The sequence below is a fragment of the Mastigoproctus giganteus genome, chromosome 2 (genome assembly GCF_048544385.1).
Source record: "Mastigoproctus giganteus isolate SK-2022 chromosome 2, ASM4854438v1, whole genome shotgun sequence".
NCBI classification, from domain to species: Eukaryota; Metazoa; Arthropoda; class Arachnida; order Uropygi; family Thelyphonidae; genus Mastigoproctus; species Mastigoproctus giganteus.
In genome coordinates, this window is record NC_143576.1 from 27,824,291 (window position 1) to 27,851,704 (window position 27,414).

At 38.8% G+C, this 27,414-nt stretch overlaps 1 protein-coding gene across 5 annotated transcripts in view; it reads left to right on the forward strand.

Annotated features, from left to right (window-relative positions):
• The first annotated feature begins 2,882 nt into the window (after positions 1–2,882).
• LOC150089235 (angiogenic factor with G patch and FHA domains 1) overlaps positions 2,883–27,414 on the forward strand; it is a 262,222-nt gene continuing 237,690 nt past the window's right edge. For 2 of the 5 annotated variants that reach the window (XM_090390395.1, XM_090390391.1), the window contains exons 1-2: positions 3,392–3,503; positions 10,219–10,327. The gene's annotated coding sequence lies outside the window, so the exon portion shown is untranslated. Of the gene's footprint in view, positions 2,991–3,072; positions 3,169–3,391; positions 3,504–10,218; positions 10,328–27,414 lie in introns of those variants that run through there. The other 3 variants (XM_090390393.1, XM_090390394.1, XM_090390392.1) reach the window with 3 other exon arrangements.

The following is a 27,414-nucleotide window of genomic DNA, read 5'->3' on the forward strand; positions in this document are numbered from 1 at the left end:
CATAGCGAAATGGAGTACCACCATCAAATATGAGATCATCACAACCAGACCAACACTTCAGGGAGATGAATCTTTCAGGGAAACGCCCTGAGCAAGTAAATGCTATCTATCACTCAACCAGTGTCCACCAGGCATACAACAGCAGCAGGGAAGGAAATACCTGTACACCTGATGTACGTGGATGATATGAAGCACTACACGGGAACCAAGAAGCAACTCCAGGAACTACTCTGGATCACCGAAGATTTCAACAATGATATTAGGATGGAATTTGCGCTAGACAAATGCAAGACCCATGGATTGCATCAGGGGATATTAGTTGGCCGAAACTACCAGCTGCAGACTGGTAAAGAGGTCGAAGAGATAACAATGGGGGAAGCCCTACAAATACCTGGGGATGGTGCAGGATCAGCAGTTAGAGCCCAAGGAAATCAAGGCTTGCCTGATCGAGAAATAACATCAGAGACCCAGAAGCCTGTTCAAAGGAAAGCAGAACGGAGGGAACACAGTTAAAATCACAAACATCTATGCAGTCCCAGTGCCAACGTACTCCTTCGGGATCATTGATTGGACCAATATCGACTGGAGAATATGATGAGAAAAACAAGGACAATGAAGACCAAGCGCTGGCAACGCTCCCCCAAGCCGAACTGCCATTTGTTGTTAGACCACATCTAGCAACAGAAAACAGCGATAGCGAACCTGCAGGATTACTTTCGGAAAACAGTAGCCCTCTACCAGGCCATAAGGAAGATAGACAAGCGGCATACCCCCCCCCCATCTAAGGGAGGAGTCTCTCCCGTCCTGACGGCACAAGGAAGCTAGAAAGATGGGCAAAGAAGGCACTCCATGGTAGACACTACAATGACCTCCATCAATATTACATAGATAAAATGGCTTCCAATATATGGCCCACGAGCGGGCTCTTCCCTTAGACTCAAGGCTTCGTGCTCGCCATCCAAGACGAGATATTCAACACCAGGAACTACAGAAAATACTTCATCAAGGAGCCCGGACAGTCAGATAACAAATTTCGAAAATGCGACCTGGCGTTAGAAACGATCTGACACATCACCGGAGGATGCTAGGTGATCACTCAGATGGAACACTTTCGTAGACACGAACAAGTATCCAGTATAAAACATCAGAAGCTAGCGAGAAAATACCAGTTGATCAAAGAAAGCTGAAAGAAAGCGTTCTGTATTACAAATACAAACCCCAGGCAGTTCTAGGGACCCCCACAAACAAGAAAATGTTTGTTGGGTTCTGGGACCGCACTCTAATAACGGATAAGTAAATCCTGCACAACAGACCGGACATAACCGTCGTCGACAAGAAGGCAATGGCTATTTTTGTGATTGACATAGCAATGCCGAACACTTGCAACCTCCATGATCAAAGATCATGGTGTACAGGAAGCTATGACAAGAGATCAAAGAGTTATGGCATATGTAACAAGTAACACCCATTGCGATCCTCGTGTGAACCATAGATATAGTGCCAATGAGCCTACATAATAGCATATCAGCAATAGGTCTCCCAGAGAACACTATAGGGAAGTCCAGAATGCCACAATCCTGAGCACATGTAGGATTGTCAGAGGATTCCTTGACCAACAGTAACATCAGACATAACTACCGTGTGTGCTTGATAGCAGTACCCGTCCCTAAACAATCATGTAATAATAATAATAGGATTGTTTAGAGTAAACGTATAGAAATTGCCGTCGCCTCTAGTCATCCCTAAGACTTTGACTGCTATTTAAGTTTGGCGTCAGATACATTTTGATTGGGTCTTGCAACTCTCCTGTGGATTTTGTTTCAGCTGTTACTAGGAATAATGGCCTCAGTAGGTTCTGCCTCCATTTCTTGTCCTCTTCTCTCATTTTCTTCTTTATTCTGCTTTGAAATAACTGAATTTTTGATTGTCTTTATGGTGGATATTTACTCGAGATACATCCATTTAAGTGATGGTTTAATTTTGAACTTTCTTGAGTTTAAATTAGTTTCCAGATAGGGATGTTTTCTTTTTTCCCAAATGTATAGTTTGTCTTCATGAGGCAGTTTTGCTGTTATGTACTAAGAATTAACCGAAGGCACTCCAAATGAGGTTTATAGTATGTATGCCTACTCATATTATATACGCCTATAATTTGAAATGTGTGACTTAGTTTTCCACTCCTCTTTATCTACATTCGGCACTGAAGTTTAATTTAAATATATACCATATGGTGAGGCTGCTTTATCTGTAGTAGTGAGTCGCGAGTGCATAAGTATATCTGTGCTGATTGACCGTAGTTCAAACCTGCGTGAATAGTATGGTGCTCTTTCTTGTATTCTCTCTGTCTTGTGAATTTCTGCAACCAGTTGTTCCTCCTGGAGTATAAACGGAAAAGTTGTTTATTTACTTATGAAAATAGAGGAAATTTAAGACCGCGAATTTTATAACTTGAAATGAAAGTAATTTTCTTCAGAATTTGGAATAATGTAGCTTTGAATAAATGAACCAAACAAACGCATGTTCGAGATCCTAAGACGTAAGAAACCCAAAATTACTTTTTACCTAAATTTCGTTCCTTCAATGCCTAGCATTTTTATATTATCTTAATAGTACAAGCAAGGAAAGGGATGAGAAAGTTAAATGTATAAAACAACTGATTTTATTTCAGAACGATTAATTTATATTTTTGATGCCTATTAAATGCTAGAATTTCATCCAAATCTGTATATCCGCAAATGGTATCCGTTTCATAAACCCGCTATCTGAACTTTCAGAGGATGGCACGTTCTTTGCATTGTGTGCTACTAAAACTAATTAGTAGGTTGACAAGCTATTACAATTTTTTATCCGGTTATTCAAGGGGAAAGCACTCGGCGTTATCATGTTTACATCCACGAGAACCGTTTAGCAAATTGAAAGTGAAGACAATTTTTTTTATCATATTTTCACAGATACCTTCACGATTCAGAGAGAAAGGGTAGAGTTTGAAGGTATATATATATATTAATAAAATTAAATCTTTTTGAATTATTGAAAATAGAAAATACGTATAAAGTTACCTGGAGGCCATGGGCCATGAGTGGGAGCCACATGCATGTTCTTTCAGAATAGCAGGTTAGTCACACGTCGGAGCTGAAGGGCTCCGGCGCTGTCACGCACTATGTCAAAGTAATGGGATTACCTTAGATATTTTATTTCAATAGAAATATAATTGATTTTTTAGGGAAATTTGTTGAGGATTATTATTTGACATTTTCAATTTCCCTATGTGAAATGTATAATTTCAAGAGAGCCCTTTTCCCATCCTTTTGTATACAATTATTAAATTGTTTTATTTATTAATTAATCGTCTTTTTTTTCTTCTTTTTTGGTGTGGGCAGCCCATGAACATAGTCATCTGTGTTCATCTTGGAATGGATCAGATTCTACTACAAAGTAGAATTTGATCCAGTATGTTACTATCCTGTGGTAGAACATGTTACTCTGTTTTGTCGCACGAATTGGTAATGTGTTTATACGTACTCGATTTTTAAAAAATTGATAATACTAAAAAAATATGGACGAATATTTTTAAAAATACTTTAAAAATATGGACGAATTTATTAATTGCTAGTAAGCTGCAAGCAAAACTTAGCACATAAAATAATAATTCTGTAATTTTTAAAAATTAAATTTTAGTATCAGCATATTCAGCATATTAGAATAAGCAGCGGCCTGGAGCGAGGGGTGCTGGTGCTTTCAGGGACTAATGGCAGTCACCATGAAACTGGTGGGTATATGGGGTGTGTTAGGGTGAATAAGAATAGGTGCATGAATACCAATGCTAGAAGTATAGTAAATAAATTTGATGAATTTGAAGTGTTGATCAAGACATCAAAGGTGGATATTGTTGGGATATAAGAGACATGGTGTCACACAGATATAAGGAATGCAGAATTGGAATTTAGGGAGTACAATGTGTAAGAAAGGATAGGAAGGGAGGAGATGTTATGCTGTTATTTAAGAAAAACATAAAATCAAAAGAAGTGCATCCAGTTGATATAAATGAACAGTGCACTGTTATGTCAGTTTGGTATGACATAAGCACTGCAAAAGCAAAAATAAGAGTAGGAGTGTTAAATAATGGAGTCACTGGTTAAAGATGCATTGCAAAATCATCTAAACAAGACTGCAGCAATAATTTAGACACAGCATGGGTTTGTTAAGGAAAAGTCTTGTCTGAGAAATTTGATTGGTTATAAAGGAACTGGATGCAAAAAATAATTTTGATATCATATACTTGGATTTCAGGAAAGCTTTTGACACTGTTGCGCATGGAAGTCTACTGTACAAATTGGAGCAGAATGGTATTAAGGGTAAGTTGCTACAATGGATAAAAGGATGGTTAAGTGGGAGAAGACAGAGGGTGGTAATCAATGGGTGCTGCTCTTCGTGGACTAATGTTATTAGTGGAGTCCCACAGGGTTCGGTGTTGGGTCCACTGTTGTTTTGTGTATTTATCAATGATATTGATGAAGGTATATCAGGCTTAATGTCGAAGTTTGCAGATGACACAAAGGTTGGCAGGGTTGTTAATGACAGTAATGACAGTGTGCTACTGCAACAGGATCTAGATAATTTGGGCAGATGGGCCAAGAAGTGGCAACTGAAGTTTAACCTTGACAAATGCAAAGTACTGCATATGGGTAGAAGTAACCCCAGAGAAACGTACCAACTGTGTGGTACTATACTTAAGGTGGTAGAAAATGAAAAAGACCTGGGAGTAATTGTGCAGTCAGATATGAAGTTTTCTGAGCAATGCAGACAGGCTGTCAGGGCAGGTTATGGGGTTTTGTGAATGATATATAGGAATTTTTCTACCAGGGAAAAGGAGGTGATTGTCCCTCGGGCCACGCCTCGAGTACTGTGTACTGGTCTAGATGCCTCATTTTAGGAAGGATGTAGATTTCCTCGAGTTTGTACAGAGAAGGGCAACAAAATTGGTGAGGGGAATGAAGGGATCCTCTTACCAAGAGAGGCTTAAGTTTTGCAAATTGCAAAGGCTGGAGATTAGGCACCTGCACAGTGATCTGATTGAGGTGTATAAGGCCTTGGTAATGGGTTGAGCACGCTGAATTCTGATGGGATTCTTCCACTTGTTCAGATTACAAACCTAAGGGGGCATAAATTCAAATTAAGGAAAGACAGATGTAGAATAGATATGCAGAAATTTGCTTTTAGCTAGCGGGTGGTTAATTGCTGGAACAAACTTCCATCTGTCATTGTGGAAGTTGATAGTTTAAATAAATTTAAGTAAGAATTGGACAAACATTTAGAGGGGAATAGTTGTGTGAATTTTTTTTTTTTTGCCAGATGCTGCATAAGCTCATACACTGCTTTCTTGCATCACATGCCACTACTACTAATACTACTATTCCTAAATACTAAACTATAGTTATTTTAAACAGATGCATGGGTCTAAATGAAAACTTTTGCTAACCAGACCTTTCGTCACAGAATGGTGCATTCCATGAATCGAATAAAAGTTTGAAGCTTTCCTTGCAAGTTTTTTTTTTTTTTCTGTAGGGGATTACATGATTTAGAACTAAACTCGGAATAAACACAGACTTTAGCACTAAATTTAAACTCAGAAAAGGAGTGGAGAAATGTATGTGCTTTGCTAAATAATTGTACATCCAGTATTAAATATTAACCCATATGTAGTATCTTTCACTTATTAATGTTAAACCTCCGTTCTCAACCCATCGGCCTGATTTTTCTTGCTCTTGTTGCTGTAGTAGTAGTATGCTTTGATGTCTCATTAACTACCCTGCCAGCCTTTTGCCACTACTGATACTAACTTCATCAGGCTTAATTTCTATGTTTGCATATGATACAAAGGTTGGTATGGTGATTAATAGTAGGAATTAAGGTGTAATATTGCAACAATTCCTAGAAAAAACTAACTAGTTGGATGAGAAGTAGTTATTGAAGTTTAACATTGATAAATGCAAGGTATTGGAATGATATTGCACTTCAGGTGGTTGAAATTGAAATGCACTGGAAGGCACAGTCTGACACAAAGTTCTCTCAACAGTACAGACAGTCTGCTAGGATATCCATGAGCTCTATTGATGATATTATTATTATTAGCTACATGGTGCAAGGAAGCCTGAGGCTTATGCTGCACCAGCCAAAAAAAAAAAAAAATTCCTTGAGTTATCTGAGAGAGAATGTCAAAAGTAGTAGTAGTGATAGTGGCATGTGATGCAAGAAAGCAAGTGTATAAGCTTATGCAGCATCAGCCAAAAAAAAAATTTACAAAACAATTCCCTCTAAATGTTCTTAAAGGGAAACTTCCACACATCTATTCTACATTTGCCTTTCCTCAATTTGAATTTATGCCCCCTTGGGTTCGTAATATGAACAAATGGAAGAATCCCATCGGAATTCAGTGTGTTCAACCCATTCAAAGCCTTATACACCTCAATCAGATCACCGTGCAGGTGCCTAGTCTCCAGCCACTGCAATTTGCAGAACTTAAGCCTCTCTTGGTAAGAGGATCCCTTCATTCCCCTCATCAATCTTGTTGCCTTTCTCTGTACACGCTCAAGCAAATCTACATCCTTCCTAAATTGTGGTCTCTAGACTTGTACGTAGTACTCAAGGCCTGGCCAGACCATTGTCTTATACAGAGGGACAATCACCTTCTTTTCCCTGCTAGCAAAATTCCTGTATATCATTGACAAAACCCCATGACCTTCCCTGGCAGCTGGTCTACATTGCTCAGAAAACTTCATATCTGACTGCACAATTACACCCAGGTCTTTTTCATTTTTCTACCATCTTAAGTGTAGTACCACACAGTTGGTATGTTTCTTTGGGGGTACTTCTACCCATATGCAGTACTTTGCATTTGTCAATGTTAACTTCAATTACCACTTCTCAGCCCATCTGCCCAAATTTTCTAGACCCTGTTGCAGTAGCACACTGTCATTAACAACCCTGCCAACCTTTGTATCATCTGTGAGCTTCGACACTAAGCCTGATCAATTCTTCATCAATATCATTGATAAATATATGAAACAACAATGGACCCAACAGTGAACCCTGTGGAACTCCACTAATAACATCAGTCCATGAAGAGTAGCACTCATTGATTACCACCCTCTGTCTTCTCCCATTCAACCACCCTTTTATCCATTGTAGCAACTTACCCTTAAAACCATTCTGCTCTAATCTGTACAACAGTGTCAAAAGCTTTCCTGAAATCCAAGTATATGATATCAAAATTATTTTTTTCATCCAATTCCTTTGTAACCACATCATAATATCCAATCAAATTTGTCAGAAACGACTTTCCCTTAACAAACCCATGCTCTGTCTGAATTATTGCTGCAGTCTTATCTAGTTGATCCTGCAATGCATCTTTAACCAGTGACTCGATTATTTTACCTGGAACAGAAGTTAAACTAACTGGTCTCTAATTACTCTTATCACCCTTCGATCCCCACACCCCTTTGTCAATCGGGGATCATTTGCACATCTCCAGTACATGGGGATCTTCCCTGAGTCCAAGGATGTTCTTATAATTATGGTTAAGGGTTTGCTTTCTTCCTTTGCTGCCTACTTTAATATAACTGGATATTTCCCATCCTCCCCAGGTGACTTTCTTATGTTTAACTTCAACAATTTCTCCTCCACTCTGCACTTATTTATTACAAAATCATTAAGCACCCTGCTACAAATTGATAACCTTCTGGCATTTTCAAATCTTAACTCCTCATGTGTGAATGTAGAAGCAAAATACTCATTCAGTTTGTTTGCTCCCTGAGCAGGATCATCAACAGTCGAATCATCGATATCAAGTGGACCAATTTGCTTCATCTTCTTCCTTTTAGAGTTTATATAAGTAAAGAAATCCTTGCTGTTTTTCTTAGCATCTTTTGCCAAAGATTTCTCATAATCTGCCTTCACCTGCCTAACCTCCTTTGTGACTTGATTACAGACTAGCTTATATCTGCCATTGGCTTCAGTGTCACCTGATAATTTATATGCATCCCATGCATTTTTCTTCTCTGCCACGAGTGTCATTAGTTCATTTGACAACCATTTCGGCCTAAACCTTGAACAATATTTCTTAATAGGTATGAAACTTTTAGTAGCTTCCACGATTAATTCCTTGAATGCTTCCCACTTAGAATTTGCTGTTGGTAACATGATCAGTTGATCCCACTGTACAGAATTTAAAAACTGTCTGAGACCACTGTACTCACCTTTACGGGAAGCAAAAATCCTTTCATTTACCCCAATGGTAATTATATCTTTAAGTAAATCCCACATCAGTACACTGTGATCACTGCCACCTAGTGATTCCTTTATCTGCAAATTCTTAATACATGAATGGTCACTGCTGATAACCAGATCAGGAGTATTACCCTCTCTGGTTGCCTCTCGAATATGCTGCTGCAGAAAACAATCATCTAATAAATTCACAAAATTCTTACTAGTATGCGAGTGACCAACCCACAGGTGTGCCGCCTCCGTAGCCAGGTGGGAAGGAGCAGCAGTGCATAGCACACACTTCTTGATTAGACCGGGGTTCGAGCCCGTCACCACCAAATACGGAGGATGAGGAAAGGTCAGAGAATGACCACCGCATTTCCCGGAGCAATATGGCCTTAGTTGCTAATGCTCCTAAAAACCAACCAACTAACTAACTAACTAACCCACAGGTTCCAGTCAATATCTGGGAAGTTAAAATACCCCATTATAAGACATTCTGATTTACTAGCCCCACTCTATTTCTCTGTACAATTGTTCATTGTACTCATTCGAGTCATTAGGCCTATAACACAATCCCACTATTATTTTTGCTTTCATAGTGCTTATGTCACACCAGTCTGACTCTGATGAACAGTGTGTACTGTTCATCTATATCAACTGGATGCACCTCTTTTTGATTTTGTTTTTCTTAAATAACAGCATAACATCTCCCTTCCTATCCTGTTTATCCTTTCTGTACACATTGTACTCCCTAAATTCCAATTCTGCATTCCTAATATCTGTGTGACACCACGTCTCTGATATCCCAACAATATCCACCTTTAATGTCCTGACCAATACTTCAAATTCATCAAATTTATTTACTATACTTCTAGCATTGGTATGCATACAAGTATACATGCACCTATTCTTATTCTTAGTTACCCTAACACATTCCATATACCCACCTGTTTCACGATGAATGCCATCAGTCCCTGAAACCCCCCAGCACCCCTCGCTCCAGGCCGCTGCTTATTCTAATAGAAGTAGTGCAAGAATCACCTTCACCTCTTCCTAAAGGGAATCTCCAAAAAAGAGTAGAATGATGATATCCAGCTCAGATATCATCATTCCTAGACCCTACGTGTACGAAGCCCATACTCACCAGATGTGAGCCTCTGGAGTTAAATAGGAATTCTGCCAGTAGGAACAAAGGTGATAATCCCACTGTGTAAGATAATGGTTAGGTTGCATTTTGACTACTGGATAGAGACTGGAGACCTCGTTTTAGAAAGTATGTGGATCTATTGAAGTGAGCACTGAAAGGAGAAACGATTAGTGAGGGCACAAAAGGATAACCTTAATAAGAAAGACTTCAGTTCTGCAAATTTGCAGTCTGGAAACCAGGCACTTGTGAGGAGATCTGAGTGAAGTGTTTGTCTTTAAATGGATTGAGTAAACTAATTGCTGTTGGTATCCTTACTGTAGCTCAGCTGACACACATAAGGGGTCTTAAATTTAAATTTAGAAAGGATGATTGCTGCATAGATTTGTTTTCTATGCAGCAATCTTGCTTAACTGCATAACCTGCATAACTTGCTTCCTTGTCGCATTTGCCCTACTAATACTAACTCTGATTTGTCTTCCCTGTTTATATTTCACGACTTTGCATTCACTTTGCGTTTGTATTTTTTGGTTGTTTCAAAACAATCAAACAAAAAAATATATTAATATATTAAGAACAGCAGTTTGGAAACAAAACTGCAAATAAAACTTTTGCATTTTTTGATCTTTGTGACCAATTCAGTATATTGATATATAGTCTAATTAAATATTCATTTGTGGCCAGAGCAGTGCACAAAAATGTATTAATTTTAAAATAATTAGTGTAAAAGTTTGTACTGCTGAGTAAGAGGCATATATTAGCAAAACGATTGATTCAGTAGTTGATAAATTTTTTTTTATGTGTTGCAGGTGAGTTAGAGAAATGGCCTAGTAGTTCATCCAGGAATGGAGTGTGTTCATTATACAGACTGAGGCTCGGAATGGACTGGAGTGCTGTTCCATTTCATCATATGCATTGGTAATTTCATGTACTTACTTCATTATTAAAAATAAGATATTTTATTAATTGCGGTATAAATATAAATTGTGGTTTATAAAGTTTTCCATTTTGACAGACCTCCAAAGAAAGTAAATTATCAGTTCTTGGAAATAGACAATTCAAAGGTTTCCACAAAGAACACCACCCATAACTGTAAAGGTGAAGATGAATCCTACAAATGTGTGATATTTATGTAGGATACCAATTTTAATGCAAAATTCAAACATTTCAAGCCTGTGGGAACAAAGGAAGATGAAGGAAGGTTTGTGAGAATAAAAACCTGAAATTTGTAATGATGATATCCTGTTTCGTGATGATGTGCACTTCACAGGTGAATGTACACAATATATACACAATTTGTGAATACCCAGAATTTTAGACAGAGAATACAGACTGTGAGAACACTGAGAGGTACCGCTTGAATTTTCCAAAAAGCTTTGGTGTGGAACTTAACCATAAAAGATAATTGGGCCATTTTTCTGTAAAAATGCAACATGTAAAAATATTGCAGTCAGTGTGTGTAGTAGAAGGCTATGCATTGTGTGTGTGGTGGGGGGATAAGTAGTTTCATAAATACAGAATAAACATCTTGAAAAATGTCATTAATTATATTGAACTATATAAGTTTTGTTCAAGGTAAGAATGTACAATATATATTTTTTTATTTAACCCAGCAGTAGCATACTCCTCCCCTTTCGTAACACATGTATAGATTGTTAATTTCAGTTCTTCATTTTTTTAATAATAATTACAACTTTTGCAGCCGACCCGGTTAGCCAGGTGAGTAATGTGCCTACTTGGCAACCCAAAGGTCGTGGGTTCGAATCCCGCCTCTGGCTTGGATCACAGTAAAATGCAAAAACCTTGGGAGGTGCATTATGGCCACAGAAGCTGATGTGCCAACTACTAACAAAAAAAAAAAAAAACTTTTGCAAATGTTTTTTCCATTTAAAATACTCATTAGTTTTAATGAAATAAAAAGTTTATTAATTATACCTAAATTTTCAGAAAAAAATGTTAGTAACGTAAAATAAAAACATGATACAAACTACCAAATTTAAGTTTTTGGAGGCATTAATTGCATAAACCTTCAGCATTACTCCAACACAACTTAAGCCAATATATATACACACACACACACACACACATGCACGTACACAGTTCCTCATATAACACGTTTACACTACATGATTTATAAATTGGGGAACGATATCGTATATAACATGAACCAAATTCGCTTATGCACGATTCGCCCTTGTGTTTACAAGAAATGGCAGTCGAATGCAGAGTCACCCCAACTGAACACAACACAATAGGAATGAAGAGAAGATTCTGAAAATGTATTTGTTTTTTATATCAGTGAAGGGGAAACATTTCACCATAATAACGTAAAAACCCACACAATTCCAGCTATCGGTATTATTGCAAATGCAGTTAGATCGATTTTATTACCCGTTTATAACAGATTCCACCAGCAGAAACACAACTGGAAATTATTTTTATTGTTTTATGGTAGTGACCTCCAGAGATGTGCTTTAGTAAAATGTGAGGTGTTAATAGTGTGTCTCTGCCTTTATGTTGTTGTTGTTTATTCAGTTGCTACTCACGCACAGCTTTTTATGTGTATCAAGCATGCCTCCTCATTTTGTAATTGTGCTTTATTCCCTAAAAATGAGTAAAATACTTAAAAGGTGGGAAAAGGAAGCATCCTGGCGAAGACACTACAGATTCAGGGAGAAAAAGAAAAGCAATATCGATAGACAGAGGCGGACTGGGTCAAAAATTCTTACCTGGGAAAATTGGTAGCAGTCTCATACTAGCGTTTATGGCCAAAAGCACACAGGCCTCCATCTTCTGGCCTCTGGCCCATGGAGGTTTCTCCGGTAAGGCTTATGGCCAGTCCACTTCTGTCGATAGAGAAAAAATATGAAATTGTGAAACACTTTGAGCAAAATGAAAGACCACGTGATATTGCAGGTGCTATAGGCCTAAATGAGGTAACGCCGAGAATTAGAAAGAATGCAGAGAAAAGAAAAAACTTTCAAAGCAGGAGCAACTCAAAGTGTAACAAAATCCATTAGATCAAGACACAAAGAACTGAAAGAGGTGGAATGGCTGTCATCTGTTTGGATAGAAGATCAAACAGAACAATATTTTATTACGTAATAATCATAATAAATTACGTAATTATTTTATTACGATTATTTATTGTCTGGTAATGTTTTGGTTGCAAATGTGTGTTCATCTTGGATGGTCGGCACCTAACCCTATTTTTCACATAGGACCTATTATTTATATTGCACGAGGGTTTCTAGGAACACAACTATCGTGCTATACGAGGACTGACTGTATATACAGGGTGTCTCAAAAATACACAACATAACTTCAGAAATGAGTTCCTCATATGTAGACAATAAAAATATTTTATATCAACATAGTTCTGGAAATTCTTGGTTCCCAAGTTATTAACCGGAATGTCTTATCTCCCGCAGGAATGTCTTATCTCCCGGAATGTCTTATCTCCCGGAATGTCTTATCTCCTTCATCACAAGGTACTGACAGAATCTGGTGGTTTTCCATTCCGACCACGTACTCAAATCAGGAGCAAGCAGATATGCACTTTATGTATAGTTTGGCAGACGGCAATGCTCTGGAGACTCGTCGTTTATACCATGAAAGGTTCCCAGAGTGGAGATGTCCAGACAGGAAAACATTTGAAGGTATCCAACGCTGCCTTTGTGAACATATGGGACCTTTACACCTCGTGCTGCTGACAGAGGATGACCAAGATCTACGACTCCTGAAGTAGATGGGTGGACCAACTGCCTGGCCTCCACGTTCACCTGATTTCAACCCACTAGATTTCTTCTTGTGGGGCCATTTAAAGTCATTGGTGTATTCGACTCCGGTAGCTGATGTGGAAACTCTCCGCAATCGAATTGTGGCAGGTTGTGAGACAATACGAAACCTGCCAGGAATTTGGCATTGTCTTTGTGAGTCCATGAGATGTCAACGTGAGGCCTGTATTCAGGCAGAAGGTGGACATTTTGAACAATTACTATAAGGTGATGTGAACAGTTAAGTGTCATAGACAGACCTTCGAAACTCGGAAACCAAGCATTTCCGGAACTATGTTGACAATAAAATATTTTTATTGTCTACATATGAGGAGCTCATTCCTGAAGTTATGTCGTGTCTGTCTGTCTTAATTTTCATCACAATTACAAGCAAAATTAATTCCTATTAATTTTGCTTGTGATTGTGATGAATATAAGCATGAAATAGTAACGTGAAATCATTCAGCGTGCCTGAAATAGAAAAACGATCACAATACAATTGCTTCCTCTGCCCAATTTTTATCCCCATCTATTTTATTTTTTTATGAACAGTGTTCTTATATTACCGCTTCTTTGCCACCTGCAAATTAATGCCTTCTAAAATTACATTACCAAAAAAGACTAGAACATGATACTCCCTTTCATCCTGTTGAATCATCAGTTTTACTGCTATGCTGTATATTACCTGTCAGAATCATGTTCTAATCTTTTTTGGTAATGTAAGATACTTTCATGACATCTTCCTTGAATGCAAATGCACTGGGGTTAGCTGATTTACTGTTTTTCTGGTTCCAAATCCTTCAGGACTTTCTTATTTTCCATTATAATTCTTGCATAGGCAAGTGACGAACTTTGAGAAGCTTTTGGATACTGAAAAACATGCTACTGTGTATATACTGAAGAAAACATCCAAACATTTTTTTTTAATGTTTTCTACAGAACCTATTATAACAATAATGTAATAACTATTTTTTTTATTACTCTGTCAAAATCAGTTTTATTTTTTAATTGATATAATTTTTATATTTGTAGTGTTTTTGTTATTCCAGTTATTCACTGTCAAACTAAAAATTCTCTCAAATTCTGTATTACTGTTTGGTAACATTAAGAGAGTTGGTGTAATTCATTGTTAAGAGAATTTGAAAAAAACTGAAAAGAAATTTTGGAGAAGACTTCCCTAGATTCTTACTATCATTATTATCTTATTTATACTTAGTCTGCCGGCTGTTATTGACTGGATTTGGGGCATTTAACTATCACTATCGGACCCTTCCCAGAGTCTAAAGATAATCAAAGGTATTGTCATAAAATGTGCTGTTCCAAGTACTGCTTTTTGTAATTGGTGGATTGAAATTTTATCTGCACCTATGAGGTTCAGCTGATGTTTTACACTTTTTGGAATAGCCCCAAGGGCACCAACAACTGTGGGCACTACTGTTGTTTTTCTTTCCCAGAGTCATTCCATCTTGAATTGCATGTCTTTATATTTTATTATCTTTCCAGCTGTTTCTCTTCGACTTTGCTATCTCTGGGTATTGTAATATCAATTATCCACACCTGCTTCTTTTCAGCCATTGTCAACTCAGGTGTATTATGGGGAAGGTGTTTGTCTGTTTGTATTCAAAAATCCCATAGTACTTTGGTCTCATTATTCTCAACAACCTTTTCTGGATTGTGATCCCACCAGTTTTTGCTAGATGGTAAATTATATTTTTTTGCAAATTGTAATGTATCATGGTAGCCCCTCCTTTGTGCCTCTCTAAATAATCCATCTATGTGATTTTTTTTCAGCCACATATGAGATTTATCCAGCCCAAACTTCATTGCAGTATCGGAGCTGTAGATCCAAACAGTATTAAATAGTGATTCTATTTGAGATAGTGACTTTCTGTACAGTTTCATATTATCCCTATAAAGGTGAGAAAACTTTGTTGATATTTGATACCAGTGGCCCATTCTCCTCAGAATTACTGATCGTGGTATCATTGATATTATAAATAATAATGGTGAGAGTGAATCACCTTGAAAAATATCCCTTCGGATGTTGACATTGCCTACTACTTAACCATTTATTATTAGCCATGTCATCCACAGAAATATTGCCTTCTTTATAAATTTTAGAATATTTTCACTAATTCCAATCATTTCCAAGCACTTTAATATCCAGTTATGTTTGAGTCAAAATCCTTCTTGGAGTCGATCCAAGCAACATGCAAATTGGTTTTTTTTTGCTTCCAGTTCTTTAGTATCATTTTGTTAATTAGAAGCTGGTCTTTTGTGCCTCAAGTGTTCCGTTTGTTTCCTTTCTATTCAATCGGGAACAAGTTGTTCCTTTCTAAATGATCTTGTATCACATCAGATATTATTCCAGTCATAAGCTTAAAAGTAGTTTGTAAACAGGTTATCTTACAAAAGTTGCTTGGAGCTGCACCTTTTTTGTGGTCCTTTATGAGGAGGTACGTTTTGCCAGTTGTCATCCATTTTTCGATTTCTCCTGTATGCAGTAAATCATTCAATTGCTGAGCCGTTTAGCTGTAAGCAGGTTAGGTGTTTGAGCCAGAAAAACCATGCAATCCACCATTTCCTAGTGCTGTCCACTTTTTAATCTTCTTGGTCACCTCAATTAATTCAGGGTTTATTAGATCTTGAATATTATTTCCTTTTAATTCAGCTTTCACTTCTTTGATCCATGTTGCATTCATGTTGTAGTCCTTTGAATTGTCCCATAGATCTTTCCAAAATTTGGCAATCTCCTTTGATTGTTTCAAACTTGCTTTTCATGTCTTCTCCATTAACACTTTGGTGGAATCACTGTTGATTCATCTGGAAAAGTTAATTTTGCATGTATTGAGCAGTTTGGGCCTCATATCTGGAGATTTTTTTTCGATATGGCAGTAATTCGCTGCTTCACAAGTTCAAGAGCTTTTTTATTTATTTTTTATTTTTTTATTTTTTTTTAAATCCAGGTTGTACTCATTATTGTTATATTATTTCTTCTTGATGGGGGGGGGGTTCCACCCCATAATGGGTACTGGTACCAAGTGTACATAGTAGTTGTGTCTGGTGTTACTGTTGGTTGAGGTATTGTTTGACTATCCTAAAGGTATTCAGGATGGTGACTTTCTGGAGTTCCTTGTATTTATTCCCTGGGAGACCTATTGCTAAGCTGTTATGAAGAGTATTTGGCCCATCCTGGTGGTTGACATTGATGGTCGGGATAGGCATTACTTGTTCAATATGTCACATCTCTTTGATTTCCTATCTTAGGTCTATGGCCCCGAGTGCCAAGCGAGTGACTAAAGCGATTCTATAGTGATTTGAAAGCGATTTTCTTAAAAGAGCGATTGATTGTAGTTGAACGTTAGTTTCTTATTTCCAAAGTTATATAATTTTGCTCTTCTAAAGTAAAGAAGTCAGCTTACTCAACAGAAAGGAAAGCCACCTTTCTTCTTGTATATAAAACTAATCTACTAACGCACTAACACTAACAACCTTATCGCTTGGTCACTGGTGGCACCGCTCCTGCCTCCACGTGGCGGGGCTGGAAGCCTGGGAGGAGAAATCCACTCTCCCGGGACTAAAAGGAGCAACTATGGACAACACAAAACAGTCCTACTATGGATCTCTTGATCCAGATTCAAGTAGACATGACGACCATGATAATTTGAATAAATCCCATGCTAAGAGACAAAAAAAAGAAGGGACAGATTTTTCTGCTCCTCTCTTCTTAATATTACATTCCTCCACAGACCAACCATTGAGTAAACTCTCCCCATTTTTGATTCAGAAATGTCTCGAAAATGTGGCTGGGCCTCCAAAAATGGTCCGGCGACTAAGATCTGGAGACCTATTAGTGGAGATGAGTGAATACAGACATGCTGAAAGACTCTTGAAAATATCTACCTTTGGTGGAATTCCCACAAAGGTTACCCCACATGCCACCTTGAACTCCTCTAAAGGGGTAATATCTGAATGGGATCTTCTAAATGTGTCAGAGGATGAACTTGTCTCCGAATTAAGTAACCAAAATGTAGTCCAGGCAAAACGAATTGTCATCAAAAAAGATGGAGAGCCTGTCCCTACACGAACAGTCATATTGACATTTAAGTCACCAAATCTCCCCGCAACTATAAAAGCTGGATATCTCAGATGCCATGTTCGACCGTACATTCCCAACCCAGTTCGGTGCTTTAAGTGCCAAAAATTCGGTCATTCGCAAACTGTGTGCAGAGGTATAGTCACTTGTGCTTCTTGTGGTTCAAAAGAACACACACATACGGACTGTAATAATGAAACCCAAAACTGTCCTAACTGCCAGGGAAATCATTCTGCCTTCTCTAAGGACTGTATCCAGTGGAAAAGAGAGAAGAACATTCAGAGATATAAAATAGAGAACAAAGTCTCATATCAAGAGGCAAAGAAACACTTTGCAATCCCTACTAAATCATCTACATACGCCTCAGTTACTCAACAGCTACGCACAATATCAACTCAGACTGACTGCTCCGTCCCTCCAAATATCTCTATATCTGGTTGGGCGAAATCAATACTTACTTCATTAAAAGAACAATCTCCATCCAAATATGCAACCCAAGAAGTAAATACTCCGGTAACAATACCTCCAGATAAGAATCTTAATCAGCAACCGAAAGTACAAACTAAGAGCTCTGAAAGAACTGATACGCACACATTCAGATCTGATTCCATGGACACTGATGAAAAAGTGGATGAAGATGACACATTTCTTGAAATTCATCCAGAAGGTGACATTGACACAAGCAGACCAGTCTTCTCAAAGAAGGATAAAGGAAAAATTGACAGGCGTAAGCAAACTACCTCACGGAAGTTAGCAGACACTAGCTAAAACCAAACAATGGATACAATTATTCAATGGAATTGTCGTGGGCTCCGTGCTAATTTTGACGATTTTTACGATCTCCTATCTGAATACAAGCCTGTTGCACTATGCATTCAAGAGACAAATCTCACAAATGCAATATCTATGAAAATTAAGAATTACAATATGTATAGAAAAGATAGAAACTCTTCTAATTTAGCTCATGGAGGAGTAGCACTCATAGTGAACTCTTCGGTGCCTTCTAGACCTATCCCCCTGCAAACATCTTTAGAGGCTATTGCTGTCTGTGTCACCTTCGGAATCACAATAACATTAGTTTCATTGTATCTATCACCAAATCATACATGCACCTTTGCTGATTTAGATAATTTAGTAATGCAAATACCTGCCCCCTTTTGTATTATGGGTGACTGGAATGGCCATCACCCGCTATGGGGTTCTCAACATCTTGACTCCAGAGGACAGATAATTGAAAAAATTTTAGACAAACATAACCTGACAATTTTAAACACTGGTGCTCACACATACGTGCATTTACCATCTGGCTCAACCTCTGCTATTGATCTTTCAATATGCTCTCCAGTGATATTTCCTCTCATAGACTGGACCGTTACTAATAACCCTCGCGGTAGCGATCACTTTCCTATCATCTGTACTTTCTGTATAAGTTCTACTCCTCAGAGTAACATTAGGACAACCTGGAAATTTGCTAAGGCGAACTGGATTAAATACCAAGAAATAGCTCACTTAGATGCTGTCTTCATAGCAACCCACACAATTGACTCTGCAGTAAGCTACATTACAGATACAATAATGAAAGCATCCGAGACTGCTATACCAAAATCATCATCCAAAATCCGGTTTCATCCAAAAATGTGGTGGAACGAAGCATGCAACAGTGCTAAAAAAGAAAGGAACAAATATTGGAATATTTTTCGAAAACATCCAACCACAGCTAACCTCCTACAGTTTAAGAGAGTCAGAGCTAAAGCTCGTCACATAAGACGGGAGAGTAAAAAAGAAGCATGGGCGCATTATGCCTCCACCATAAACAGATCCACGGATACTTCTACAATATGGAAAAAAATCAAAAGAATTAATGGTAAATACTCACAGACAACTTCTCCTATTCTACTTGTGAAAGGGAAAGAAATCTCTGAACCTACAGAAATTGCCAATGCCTTAGGTACTACGTTTGAAACGCTTTCAGCTGTTGCCACATATGAACCTGCATTCCAATTGCTAAAATCCCAGACAGAAAAATACAAACTAAATTTTAATACTGCCATCCTTCATTCTTATAATCTGCCTCTGACCATGAATGAATTGCGTAATGCACTTGCACAAGTGAAAAACAGTGCTCCAGGTCCTGACGGGATTTATTACACGATGATCTGTCATCTAAGTGAGGAATCATTAACTGTACTCTTACAACTGTATAACAGAATTTTCTTAGAGGAGTATTATCCTGCTAGCTGGTGCCATTCTTATGTGCTAGCTTTCCCGAAACCGGGAAAAGACCACACAGATCCCAAAAATTACCGTCCTATTTCTCTAACCAGTTGTCTGGGAAAAACATTGGAAAAAATAATTAACGCCAGACTGACATGGTTATTAGAGACTCAAAACATTTTAAGCCCAAGTCAGTATGGTTTCCGGAGAAAAAGATGTACGCTTGATCTCATTATCAAGGCCGAAACAAATATCCGGAATGCGTTCTTGAGAAATGAACACCTAGTTATGGTATGTGTTGACATCGAAAAGGCCTTCGATACAACTTGGCGATATGGGATTATTCAGGACTTGCATAAATTTGGACTTCGGGGTCATCTCCCAAAATTTATTAAGAACTTTCTAGGCAATAGATCCTTTCAAGTCCGTTTCCACTCTTCATTATCTCGAGCATATGTACAAGAACAGGGAGTTCCCCAAGGATCAGTGTTGAGCGCCACACTCTTTGCCATTAGGATTGATTCTATTACCAAGTGCATACCTAACACAGTTGACGCATACTTGTACGCTGACGATCTTGCCATGTCATGTCATTCTCAAAATATGAGACTTATTGAAAGACAACTACAAAGCACCATTAACAAAATAGTCTCTTGGGCCAAAAATAATGGATATCGGCTTTCTAAACCAAAAACGACTGCTGTACACTTCTGTCACAAACATTCTTTACATCCGGATCCAGACCTTCAGTTGGATTCTCATTGTATTACCTTCCAACCTAGTATTAGATTTCTTGGTGTAATATTTGATAAAAAATTAAACTTCCTGGAACATATAAAACATATTCGTACAAGTTGTCTTAGAAAACTAAATCTTCTCAGAGTAATTTCTTCTATGTCATGGGGTGCAGATCGTTACGTGCTGTTACATCTATACCGCTCACTAATCAGATCCCGGTTAGACTATGGGTCTCCTGCATATGACTCAGCCAGGCCAAGTGTATTGAAATGGCTTGACCCTGTACATCACAGTGCATTAAGAGTTGCACTGGGGGCTTTTTGCACATCACCAATCTTAAGCCTGTATACCGAAGCCTATGAACCACCGTTACACCTTAGGCGTGAAACTCTACTACTAAATTATGCAGCCAAAATCAGCAGTCTCCCACATCATCCCATGTGGTAATACCTCTTCACGCCAAAATGGAGAGAAATCTATCAAACTAAACGGCGTTACAACAAACCATCTGGCATTAGGCTTGAAGCTTTGATCACAAGCTGGGGCCTGAAGTTTTCTAACACCCTCCAGGATACTAGCATGGAAACGCAGCCATGGCTTTCCATGGCTCCAGTAAATATTGATAGACATTTTCAGCAATGGGGAAAGAATAGCTTCTCCGATATCAACATTAGACAAATACATATGGCTCACTCTACAGAGTTTAGCAGCTTCATTCAGCTATACACAGATGGATCCAAAACTGGTAATAAAGTTGGCACAGCTGTAGTACTACCAAATGCCACCATCTCCAGACAGCTCCCACCAGAATGCAGTAATTATACCTCAGAGTTATATGGTATTCTACTAGCCCTAGAGAATATAAAAGAAGCCTCGTACGCTAAATCCATCATTTATACGGACTCGTTGAGTGCTGTTAATGCTCTACACTGTAAATCCTTCCCTAGTCATCCTCTGATACAGAAAATTTTAGCACAGTTATTAGCACTTCATGGACGTGGACAGATCGTAATATTTTGCTGGATCCCTGGACACGTTGGAATCGTAGGAAACGAGCAGGCAGATTTAGCTGCTAAAATTGTTACAAATGCGATACCATCAAATTTCAGGACTCCATATATTGATCAAAAGTCCTTTATCAAACAGACATATAAAGAAGTGTGGACACGCTTGTGGAAAGATCAGAAAAATAATAAACTTTTTGAAATCAAGAGAGAACCTAAACAGTGGCAATCCAGCATGAGACGAAACAGAAAGGAAGAAACTATTTTAGCCAGATTACGCATTGGTCATACTTTCCTCACTCATAGCTATCTACTAACAAACAGTGACCCTCCACAATGCAGTAATTGTTTATGCCCACTAACAGTAAAGCATATCATCATCGAATGCCCGCAATATCAAAAAGAACGGAAAACAGCTTTTTCCTCTAATTTCCATGATTACAATCATTTAACACTGCAGTGTGTCCTAGGAGATCGAGAGAACATAGATGACATTTTTCTTTTTCTAAAATTTATTCATAAATATCACCTTATCTGAACTGCTATCTCCTGTAAGAAAAACGAAGGAAATATCAGACAGTAATTAGTGCATTATAGCCTAAGTTGCTGATGCACCAATAAATCTAACAAACAACAACAACAACATCTTAGGTCTATGTACTTTTTGATCTTTTCCTCATGGGTTTTTCTGGAGGTTCCTAGTTTGAGCACTGCCGTGTCAATCAAATAGAAGGAAAAGATGCATTTTCCTTCTTATCAACAAAGGTTAAGTCCAGTCTATTGTGTGGGATTGCCTTGTCATTTTTTATGGCTTGGTCCCAGTACTGCTTGTGGCCTGGGGTTTCTACGATGGGCCGATGGGTTTGTACTTGTAATATGGTACACTTTCTTTGATTAACTGGTATTTCCTCGCTAGCTTCTGATGTATTATCCTGGCTACTTGGTCATGTTTAAAAATGTACTCTGTCTGAGTTATTATTATTTGTTTCTGATTGTTTCTTGTTATTTGTTAGATTGTTTCTGAGGTCAGGTGACATTGTCAACTTGTCATCTGCCACTCTGGTCTCCTTGGCGATGTATTTTCTCTAGTTCGTGGTCTTGGATGGCAAGCATGAATCCTTCAGTCTCGGGGAAGAGCATCCCACTCGTGAGCCATACATTGGTAGCCTATTTTATCTATGTGGTCTTGATGGAGGTCATTGTAGTGTCTACCGTGGTGTCTTCTTTGCCCATCTTTTTAGCTTTTATTCCGTGTGGGTGGGAGGGAACGCCTTGCTTAGGTTAAGTGGGGTATGCCACTTGTCTATCTTCGTTATGACCTGGTAGAGTGCTCCTATGTTTTCTGGAAGTAATCCATCAGGTTAGCTATCGCTGTTTTCTGTTGCTAATTGAGGTCTATCAGGCCCCTTCCTCCCTCATTCTGAGCTATTATCAGTCTGTCCATGAATGACTTTGGGTGGTGTTAGCAACTCTTTGTCATCATTGTCCTTGTCTTTCTCATAATATCTTCCAGCTCGGTATTAGTCCAATCTATGTTCCCGAAGGAATATGTCAGCACTTAGACTGCATAAGTGTTTATTGCTTTAACTGTGTTTCCTCCATTCAACTTTGCTTTGGACAAGCTTCTGAGCCTCTGATGGTATTTTTCAGCCAGGAAGGTTTGATCTGCATGTGCTCTAACTGCTGAGATTGCATCATCCCCAATTATTTGTAGGTCTCTCCCCCTGTCATGGCTACCAGTCAGTGGCTGTTATTTTTGTCCAACTAATTTCCCCTGATGCATTCCATTGGTCATTCGTCTAGACAAAATTCAATCTTAATGTCATTGCTGAATTTTTCCGTGATCCAGAGTAGTTTCTGGAGTTGCTTCTCGCTTGCCATGTAGAGCTTGATGTCATCCATGTACATCAGGTGGGAGAGGGTGTACAGGTTTTTTCTTCCTTCTTTGAGGTTATATTCATACTTGCATGGTGAGCAATGTGGATAGCTGGTTGAGTGCTAGAAAGAACCAGAGTGGTCTCAGCACATCTTCCTGAAAGATTCCTCTCCTGATGGAGGATTGGTCTGGTCATAATGTTCTTGACCTTGATGGTGTTATTCCATTTCGCCATGGTTGCTTCTAGGAAGTTTGTTGACTTTGTAGATCTTCAGCATCTCTATTAGCCAGCTATGAGGCACCGAGTCTAAGGCCTTGCAGTAATCAATATAGACTGTGTAAAGGTTGCAATGCTTCTTGTAGACTTCCTCTATAACTATGGCATCAATGGTCAATTGCTTGTTACATCCTTTCTGTTCAGCCTTGATGTTCTGGCTCTCCAAGTGGTCTGATATCTTCTTGATTATGCAGCTGGCCAGAATCTTGTACATTGTTTGGAGACTGGTGATTGGCCTGTATTTCACCGGCTTTCTTTTATCTTGGTCTTTAGCATTCAGATACGTCATTCCTTGAGTAAGAAACTCTGGGATTGTCTCTGGGTGACATCATTTGGGTGAACTGACCTGCTAGGTGTGTGCGTGCATGCGCGCGCAAGTGAACTTCTTGTACCAATAGTTGTGGACATTATCTATTCCTGGAGTTTGCCAGTTGTTGGATTTTCTGATCGACTGTTGTATTTCTTCCTCCCAAATTCTCATTCTCTCTCTTGTACGTGGTTTTCTTCCTTTCTAGTTCTGTCCAGAGGGCTTGGCTATTATATCTTACTTGACATAGTCTCTTCCTGAGAGCGAGAGGTTCTGCTTCAGTGTGTCTAAATAATTTTCTAATCTCTGATTTTTCGTCTTGTATTTTCTGTGGACGTTGTCTCTCTTGAGGATGCTCTTTATTTTTGCAGTCAATTTCTTATTCCTATTACTCCATTGGTACCGGGTCAATTTACCTATGTTGACTCTTAATTCTTCTGTCTTCTGCTGAATTCTTCTTTACCAACCTGGTGGTTCCTTGTTTTTTTTGTTTCTTCTGCTGCTGGTCTCTCGTTTCTATTCCATTAATCCTAGTGGCTGTTATGGCACACAGTATACAACTGTGTGGATGGCCTCCAGTGTTGCACCATTGTTGTCGAGGTAATGTGGTATTATTTGCAGAACGAGGTGGTCTGTGATTTTCCACAGGATTCTATTGGGGCTCTGCTTCTGTGTGACATGGGTCTTTGTGGGTCCATCCCTTGAATTCTGTTAGGGTCTTCTTCTATTCTGAATATGATGACTTTGTCTCTTTCCACTTCAGCATCTCTGGGTTGTATTTCTTCTTGTTATTTGTCCTCTGGTTTTATATAGCTCATATTCTTTGTAGTTGGTTGCTCATGTCCTGCTTGTTTTTTTCCAAAATTTCAGGAGCTGTCAGGTTCTTCATGACGATGGTCCTTCTCTGGTCCACTATTTGCTGTTCAGGTTCGGTGAACTGAATATCCTGGAATCGTTCCAACCACCTGGTATTTAGTCTAGGCCTGTACATTGTCATATGGTTTCTAGCTTGTATTTAATTCTTGTGGCGTTGTCCCCCACAACTCCCTTGTTGTGGGGGGACAATGCCACTTGCTCCACTGCATTCCTCGGGAGACTGTCTCTGACTTATTGAACCGATCCCTCTGCATAAGGCCTGAATGTGAGTGACTTTATCCTGCACCTTACTCGAAGCAGTATGATTATTACTTCTCTTCGATATCATCATCATTCATCTATGGAGGTGGACCTGTTTAGCTTTGGCCTACATCCAGTGGTAGTGTTAGTTCTACCAATACCATATTGAGCCAGTGTTTGCCTCAGCTGTTACTTCGACCTTGGGATAGGTAGGTCCACTGAAACAACTTTAGCAATGGTTTTTTTTCGTTATTATTCTTATTATTATAATTTGGTATTATTATTATGCAGGTCTTCCAGTATGATGGAGATGCGTTTGCTTCTGCCAAAGCAGGACTCGAACTGGTGCCCCTTTATTATTATTTCTCCCTGATTGAGGGTTCCACCTTGTGACGGGTATTGCTACCAAGTACACAGGGTAGTTGATGTTATGACTGGTGTTACTGTTGGTCGGGGAACTCTCGGACTATCCTACAGATGTTCAGGATTGCGACTTTCTGGAGTTCCTTGTAGGTGTTTGCTGGAAGACCTATTGCTGCTAGGATGTTATTAGGGCCTTTGGCACCATACCAGTAGTTGACACAATGATCGGGATGGTCATTACTTATCGCATATGCCATATCTCTTTGATCTCCTGTCTTAGGTGCGTGTACTTTCTGATTTTTCCTTGTGGGTTTTCTGGAGGTTGCCAGTGTTGGGCACTGCTATGTCAATCAGATAGGTAGCCTTTTCCTTCTTGTCCACAAGGGTTATGTCTGGTCTGTTGTGAGGGTTTGTCTTATGCATTTATTATGGCACAGTCCCAGTACAGCTTGTGGGTTCGGGTCTCTAGTACTGCCTGGAGTTCATACTTGTAGTACAGTACACTTTCTTTGATCAACTGGTATTTCCTTGCTAGCTTCTGATGTATTATCCTGGCTACCTGGTCTTGTGTATGAGTGTACTCAGTCTGGGTGACCTTGCATCCCACAGTGATGTGCTGGATTGCTTCTGAAGCCAGGTGGCATTGTCGACACATGTCATCTGGCACTCCTGGCTCCTTGGCAATGTATTTTCTATAGTTTCTAGTGTTGATTACTTGGTTTTGGATGGCAAGCATGACTCCTTCAGTCTCGGGGAAGAGTGTTCTGCTTGTGAGCCATGCATCGGAAGCAGTTTTATCTATGTGATCTTGATGGAGGTCATTCTACTGTCTGCCATGGTGTGTCTTCTTTGCCCATCTTTATAGCTTTGTTTGTGCTGCCTGGAGGGGACTCCTAATGAGGGAACCTCATTATTATTATTTGTAGTATTAGTGACAGATGATGCATGAACATCAGCCAGAAAAGGAAAAAAAAAAAAGTTAAACTTCCCATTTCACCTGTCTATTCACTGTAACAGTTTATCTAGTTTTTCCTTGAATTTATTTTAACTAACCACCTCTACAACACCAGATGGGTGTTTGTTCCAACAATTAACCACCCTCTGGTTGAAGGCAAATTTACACACATTACATTCAATCTGCAATCATATGTAAAGTACTACATTTGGGAAACAGCAACCCCAGAGTACCATCAACTCTCTGGTACTACACTGACAGTGGTAGAGAATGAAAAGGATCTGGCGGTAATTGTGCAGGCAGATATGAAGTTCTCTGAGCAGTGCAGACAGGCTGCAAGAGTAGCTCATGGTGTCTTGCCAATGATATACAGGAATTTTTCTAGCAGGGATAAGGAAGTTATTATTCCCTTGTATGAGGCAATGGTCAGGCCACACCTTGAGTACTGTATACAGGTCTGGAGGCCTCATTTCAAGAAGGATGTAGAAAAGCTGGAACGAGTGCAGAGAAGGGCAACAAGATTAGTGAATGGAACAAAGGGTTGCTCTTACAAAGAAAGGCTTAAGTTTTGCAAATTACAGTGTCTGGAGACTAGGCACCGGCGAGGTGATCTCATAGAGGTGTATAAAGCCTTGAATAGTTTGAGCATGCTCAATGCTGATGGGATTCTTCTTCTTGCTCAGAATAATCACCTGAGAGGGCATAAAATCAAATTGAGGAAAGACAGATGTAGGATTGATGTGTGGAAATTTGCCTTTAGCCAGCGGGTAGTTGGTTGGTGGAAGAGACTTCCATCCCTTTTTGTGGAAGTTGATAGCCTAAATAAATTTAAGGCTCATCTGGACAGGTATTTTGAATGGACGGGGGGGGGGGGAGTTTTTTTTTTTTGGCTGACGCTGCATAAGCTTGCTTTCTTGCATCATATGCCTCTACTAATGCATATTTCCTCAATTTGACTTTGTTGTTTTTGTGCCATTAAAGTAAAATCATATCATTAATATGTTTTGATTTGATTATAATGGCACATTATAATAAATTTGACTGCCCTTGATGATAGTTACTTAACGATGGAATTACCACCTAGGGTAAAGGGAAGGAATTTTGCTTTTGTAAAGGTGACCACAGTGGTATCAGAGAGGGTTTAAATTCTATGCAATGTGACCAACTGATGATGTTATCAACAGCAAATTCTAAATGGGAAGCATTCAAGGAATTAATCTCGGAAGCTACTAGGCTTTTCATACCAACTAAGAAATACTGTTTAGGTCTAAATGGATGTCTGA